General features: G+C 39.6%; 1 protein-coding gene across 17 annotated transcripts in view; it reads right to left on the bottom strand.

Annotated features, from left to right (window-relative positions):
* Positions 1 to 3,413: 3,413 nt before the first annotated feature.
* Positions 3,414 to 7,150, bottom strand: part of ptprsa (protein tyrosine phosphatase receptor type Sa) — a 178,756-nt gene continuing 175,019 nt past the window's right edge. For all 17 annotated transcript variants that reach the window (XM_031859728.1, XM_031859727.1, XM_031859735.1 and 14 more), the window contains one exon: positions 3,414 to 7,150. The gene's annotated coding sequence lies outside the window, so the exon portion shown is untranslated.

Below are 7,150 nucleotides of genomic sequence, written 5' to 3'. Positions count from 1 at the left end.
GGGGGGGGGGGGGGGCTAACAGTGAATAGAGAGGAAGAAATATAAATGGTGGATGAGGGAAGTGAGTGAAAAGAGCAAGACAGAAAGGGAAAATGAGAGAGTATAGCCCTTCTTCCCTCTCCAAACAGGAACCTGTTTGAATAGCAGCAATCATTCAGTGGTATAGAGCTCTGGCTGCAAATAGAGAGACTGAGAGGATGGAGGGGAGCATAAGACAGATTATAGGAAATAACAGCACAAGAGCATAAACACAGGACAGGAGTCATGTCACCGTTTACTGCTGGCAGATGCTCAAACAGCAGGGGGGGGGGGGGGGAATGCAGCACTCAAGGTGCTTTTCAAAACAAAGTAGGTCTCATATGTAATGTGGTTGCAGGGTGAAACTTCAGTTGTTTTGATCAAAGCCACAACTATTCGTTTAAATGCACAGATTCCATGTGTCGGTGTATCAACACTGAATGTGTATGACAATGAAAGAAATTACAAAGCATGTCTCTCGCTGATGTCATTACGATAGAGAAAGATATAAGCACTCGAGAAGACAATACGTTACGTCGATCTCTGATTTAATTGAACGGAAATTGGTCTTCATTGTGTGTTTATCACAATGATGAAATAGCATATAATATCCCGCAGATGGCAGCAACGCCTTTTTAGAAACAGGTCTGAGTTGTCTTCAGGAGGGGAAGCAGAATTCAGCCAAAATACAGTTTCGACAGGATGAATGCAATATTATTTTTCAGTGATTTCTTTTTACCGTCCATCCGTCTATCTATTTATATATATCTCTGTGTTTCTTCACCATGTGCTCCAGTCATGATAATGACATTCAGCGATAGCAATAATGATTTGATGCATGTAGATGCAGTGGATCCATGTCTTGTACTTGTACTACCATAAGGTGACAAGAGAATCCTGCTCCCTCTGCATTTTATTTATAATCGTTTCGTTGCTGCTCATTTACATCATCAAGAGCTCAGTGTTGAGTTGCCTTCTCCTCTGTGAATCAGTAGGCATGTGGCGCGGTACCCCTCTGACACCTTTATGGCTGGAGTTCAAATGTCGGTAAATCTCTGATTATAAAAAGCGGTCATAAACACCTAATGGTCTGTCATGAATATTTTAGAGTCCTGAATATCATACAGAAATGACCTCTGGAAAACCACAACCTTAACAAGGCACATCTCAGACAGATAACCTCCGCGTCCAGAGCAACTCAAGGCCCCGTTTTCTGGTTCTTTTGGCTTTTTTTGTGGCACGATTGGATTGATTTGTCATTTGCAACAGAAAGAGCTTGGCCACGGGGCTGTGGATAATCCAATTTATCGCTTTGCCATTTATTACAAATTTCTGTGGCTTTTGGGTCCACTGTCACATTGATTCGTTGATTGCTTGCTTAGCTGGGTCCTAATGAGCTGCTGTCTGAATCACTGCATAATCACCGCCCTAATTCACTTCTTCGCCTGCCCTCACACTCGGTCTGTTGGATCGCCCCTATTAGAAAAGAATGGACTGAAACAGCTTTCTGAGCAGACAATTAGTAACATCATCCTTGAAACAGGGAGTCATTCTGCGTATAGTAGCCTTTAATAAATGACACTCCTCTTGCGATTTAGCAGATTGCTGATTCAGGTGACAAGGAACTCGTTGGCACATCATCGGCAACTGATGCATGTGTGAATTAATTGGCAATGAACAGTGAGGTCTCTGTGGAGAGAGGACTTGAAATATTGAGATATTTCACCAAACCACCACTTTAGTCTATTACATTGTAAATACGTAGTATATGCATGGCACCAATGAGATAATTACTGGGTAGTTAATGGTAGATACATGGCAAGAAGTACAGGGAATAAGTGCAGATTAACAAATTTGGGCTTTGTGTACCTATAAATAAGTAAGTACTGTAAGTATTTTTTAATTGAAGCCTGCATAACCATTGTAATTACCTTGTTAAAGTGTTAAACAAGATTATGTTTTACAGCCTGTAATATACCCTGTGATTACACTGTAAAAGGGATAAGCAAGAACCCACTCAATATTACAGCCAGCGTACCCTGGACTTACACTGTAATAATTATGCTTTCTCACACATTTTAAATGCTTTGTCATACATTTTGTGTGCGTTGACTAAAGCACCTCATGCATGCTTTTCATAACAAGGTAACATACCATAACTTAGAGAATATTGAAGGGGGTTACCCCTTATAACCTAACCACTTTCTTTCCCCCCTGTACTGTTTTGGTATAAGTACACCAAGTATTTCATGGATACCCGCAGTATACTAACTAATCAAACTGTAACTTGTGGGCCGTAATCTAAACTAGTGTTAGACAAATACATTGGTAGCATTATTTTCCTTTTAATTTTCGGTCATGAAATATCTGAAGATGGATGAGAGAGCAAGTACCACCAGGTGAAGGTTTACCTCTGCACCAATAGAAGCCTGTCTGGGTGACATTTATCAAGCTTGAAGAGGGGCTTAGGTGACCCATCGGGATATGTTTGCAAAGAGGCTGGTGGACAAATATAGAAGGAAGCCAATCAAGCCATCTATCAACAAAAGAAGTGCACCATCTCCGTGCTTCATCACTTGTCCTGCGAGCTCTCGTAGCACAGATTTCGATGCAGGTTCCAGTGTAATGGATGATGTACAAAGTAAGTGCTGGTGCAATTGAAGTATTGTAGTTAAATAACTCTTACCAGCTGTTTGCATATTATACACAGATATGTATAGGCACAGTAGGCAGATGTTCAGACTTGAGGAACGATGTCTTGAAGAATCACGCCAACTTATAATATACTTTATCAGCCAAAAATCACACGCAAAATGGTTTTCAGACAACATTTCTTTAATACAAAGTCAACATATCTACATACACAGTGGCTTTAAACCAATTATTGTTTCAGTTAGAAGTAACAGTTTGAAAGTGATAGCACTTGGCCCTTATACAAAGGAAAAACTATTTTACTGAGATTGGGTTCTTTTTCATTTTGCCTGTATGTACTGTATATGCTCTATTCTTTTCGATGTCATTTTTTTGTTAGTGTTTGTTTTTTTGTTAGTTCCACCAACTCCCCCCCCCCCCCCCCCCCCCCAAAAAATATTCTGCGACATATTCCAGTAAATTTGGTGTCTTGTTTTCAAAAGTCTAGCATCTTTACATGAAGTCAAAAGAGTAACGCGGTGCACAAGCTTCCAAAGACTTCCATGGTTTTGGTTTTGGCATTGGGGTGATTTTTAACGGTCTTTTTTGAGTTCCAAAAGACCAGTTCAGGATTTTAGTTCATTATGAAACATCTCAAGGTTTCCCACTGTTCAGAAATGACGTGCTGGAAATGTGAATTTGCAGCAAGTTTTTGGTTGTCTTGGTCTTCCCTTGGTTGCATTGCTCTGCTCTGTATCATTGAGTCCTGATTTCTTTCTGCATCCCACAGCGAAACATGGCTGAACAAAAACACATGGTATGGTTCTATACAACACTTAAAAATGGCATGTTGCAACTGAACTATGTATGGCCTTTAGCATAGCTGCATTTGTCCAAAAGACAATGGTATATGTGTGGATTAAACCATGGCATTTTAGGCAGTTGGACAGCTGGGGACTTGCTCTGTAGCAAACATTTAAGGAATGAAAATCACCTTTGGGTGCTATTGTTTTTTCCATTAGTGGATAAATTTAAGAATGTCCACCTTTGAAATCCCTTTATTGTTAGAATTTACGATTAGGACGTCTAATAATTAAAAAAGAATCAATTTTTAAACCCCTCAAGTTTCTGAAGTTCCACGTTGTGAGAGAGAAAAGGTCCGTCTTCTCTCTAGTAGACGCTTGCTAATGCCAGGGCAGGGAGAAGTTAATGTCCACATTGAGCATGAGAATGTAACAGGACTTTGAATTGATGGTTGATTAGCAATTCAAATGGTTAAGGAGTGGACTAACTTCCCATCCTCAGCTAAATTATACCAGCAGACCGCTGATGCTGATTGTATGCCCTCATTGAGGCTATAGGTGTGAGAACAGGAGCTGGCTTGTTTCCCAGTTTAACTGCTAGCAGGGGAAATTAAAGGCAGAAAAAAGCGAGTGGTAATTAAAGAGCGGGGAGCAGGGCTGGAGAAAGAACATTTCAGAAGGAGCGAAAACAGGCTTTACAAACACCAGGAAGTCGTGTATGAGCAGAACCTCCATGTGATTCTGATCCCACTCAAAGTATGAGATTTTGAGGGTTAAATGATACAAATACATATAATCTATATATTTGTTTATTTACAGGTATATTCTAGATCATAGTGGATATCTAACAAAATGAATGAAAACCACATTATGTCAGAAAATGATAATTAAAAGTAAAAGAAAAGAAAAAACGTAGGAGGATTTTTCTTCAAAACTGTGAGGGTCATAGTCTGTACATGGTCATATAGGTACAGCAAGTCAAGTTGGTCTGATTTAGCAAACAAAAAAGTTCAATTATGACATGTTTTGATTGATTAGATATTTCGTAGACCAGTTCATAATTCAACAGTTGCTAAAAGAATCAAAAGAATACTAATGCCTACAAGTTAATGAATAAAGAATCTCAACAAGGTTTAAAAATGGCATCTCCTCATCGGCACAGGATCTACCCAGGGGTAGAAGTCAAACATCGGTGAGTGATTCAAGCAAAGCACTGACATCACCTCCACTTTTTTTTTAAGAAACGCACAAGATTTCTAAGATTACAAAAAAACAAATACACAAACAAAAATAAATCAATAAAAACTGATATTTTCAAACATGAGAAGTGGGGTGGTATAAAAAAAAAGATGATGAGGAGAAAAATGTCATTAATACTAAGTGTTTGGATATATCTTTATATTCTGCATTTAAATATATATGTATGTGTGAGTGTGCAGTATATATGCATACGTACACACATATATGCACACGTACACACAGACATGTTATACTTAACATTTCTACAGTGAAAAAATAGAATGTCTTTCAACGTAATATGAACAAATAAGCATTTCTCTTTTCCTGCTAATTAAAAAAAAAAAAATGTGATACAACATCTCTGTTAAAAAACTAAACCAAAACTAAAATAAAAAGTCAACTATGTAATGTAAAATAAGTCATCATAATACAACAGTAATGTTTTCATAATGTTACAATAACAATAAGGCTTTTTTGGAAATAAGAAAAGATTACACGCAGTTCTGTCCATCGCTCTGGTTTTTGTGCACAGCCTCAGAAACCTCCGCAGAATCCGTACACGCGTCTGTCCCAAAGCACTGATCTCAAAATGAAAACTTGGTAATTTCGAAAACCTTGTTTTTAAAAAAAAAAAAAAATCAGACACATACACATTAGTGCGTCAAATCAAACTTGCAGTTGTTTTAGGGGTTTTTGTTTCGAGTTCTTTTGTTTTTTCCTTAAGGGTGTGCAAGTAGGTTGTACCAAAGAATTTCATTATCACATCATGGCATCGAGATTCAATACGGCCCGTCACCCACATAGACACCACCTATAAAACGGAGGACAAAACCAAAGCAACGACTTTGTTCATCCACCTGTTACCAAACACACATACAGTGGAACTAAAGGCCAATTTGTTAACCACATGAACGCACAGCTTTGTAATTGCAACAGGCCTCCGCCACTCTTGAGTGTGTTACACAATGGAATAGATGATAATAGAGGAGGCTGGGGGGAAAACAAGGAGAGGGTGAAAACACTGTTCGATCTTGTTGTCATCTGGATGCGCTTTCAGTCACACCCGCCACGGCGCAAGCGGTTAGCAGAGTTGGCATCTTTTGTTCGTCAGTTTCCTCTCCCTCAAGAGTCACACTTACAGCATACACGAGATAAGCAGCATGTTTGGTTTTTTGACAGAAAATTTAAACAAAAAAACAGAAAAAAGATAAATTCCTCGTGAGACAAAAAAAAGTTTGAAACGATGATGATGAGCGTTGGTCACTGTACACAAAAAAAGCCCGGACTCTGCGGCAATCCTCGTTTGGTTGTTCCGTTTGTTCCAAAGCTTCTCGCCCACCAGATTTATCTCTTCTTTAAAATGGTGGAAATAACACCGAAGCCCCATGATGCAATGGTTCCAAAGAGAAGAGCGATTGTAAAAAAAATCATGGGATGCGGTTGCCATTTCTCCCACCTTGAACATCCGCGAGACGACCCGGCCGCAGCTTCTTGCAACAGTCAAGGTTTCCCCCGATTTCTCTGGCGACTGAGACAGGAGCCGCCAGGGGCACACTTCTAATACACTGTGGTATCTCACCAGCACTGTGGTTACCTGGCTTGGGATACTGATTTTACACACGTTCACAATTCCTGAAACTAACTGATCTTAAGATATATCTTGCCGCTTCCTACCCTAAGACCACTGACGGAGTAATCTCTAAGCTCTTAGCGCTCGAGAAGAGGCAGTTATGTGATGTATACTTTACTAGTTGGGTGTTTTCCACACAATTATGCATATCATCAGTGGGACAGTGTAAAAAACAACTCAAGGTGTACTTGATGCTAGATGGTAGTGTTCACGTGCGAGTTACGTTTCCACTGTTTTGATTTTTTTTTGTCTTACCAGAGTTTTGGGAAAAACCATTTGGGTTCACACGGGCAACCGCAATTTGGTCATTTCTCTGGATATCACTCACAAAATGTGTTGATAGAAATACTTCAACCCCTTTAAAAAAAAAAAAAATAAAGTCACCCCGTCTTGGCTACATCCATCTGCCTCTCATTGATCTTCTTCATTCACTGTTGCTCGTTACCGTTGTATCGCAAAGATATATTTTTGAGAAGAGAAATTTCCACGAATGTTTACAATGTCCTCCACATTGAAACACTTGAGGTAAGGTAAGCAGTCTGACACTTTGATCGATACCCGCCCCACAGCTTGAGCCAGAGCGTCTGCTTCCACTCCTGATGAGGGTTTTCTGTTCTTGATGATGGGCAATTTTCCGCGCTTCCTCACGAAGGGTCTCTTATTCGAATTGGAATTATTCTCAACTGGTTGGTTGGGCGTCGTCTTCTAAAAATCTACAATAGGATCCTAATTGGTATGTCTGAATTAGTGATGGTGTTATCGGCGTCTGCTGTCGTTGGTTTAAAATTTCAAAGTTTCTATGGCTCAGGAGACTGTTGGGGGGGGGGGG

The sequence above is a fragment of the Anarrhichthys ocellatus genome, unplaced genomic scaffold (assembly GCF_004355925.1).
Source record: "Anarrhichthys ocellatus isolate YVR2014 unplaced genomic scaffold, GSC_Weel_1.0 scaffold22, whole genome shotgun sequence".
Classification (NCBI taxonomy): domain Eukaryota; kingdom Metazoa; phylum Chordata; class Actinopteri; order Perciformes; family Anarhichadidae; genus Anarrhichthys; species Anarrhichthys ocellatus.
The sequence above is the reverse complement of the archived record's forward strand: the minus strand, read 5'-3'. Positions and strand labels throughout refer to the sequence as shown.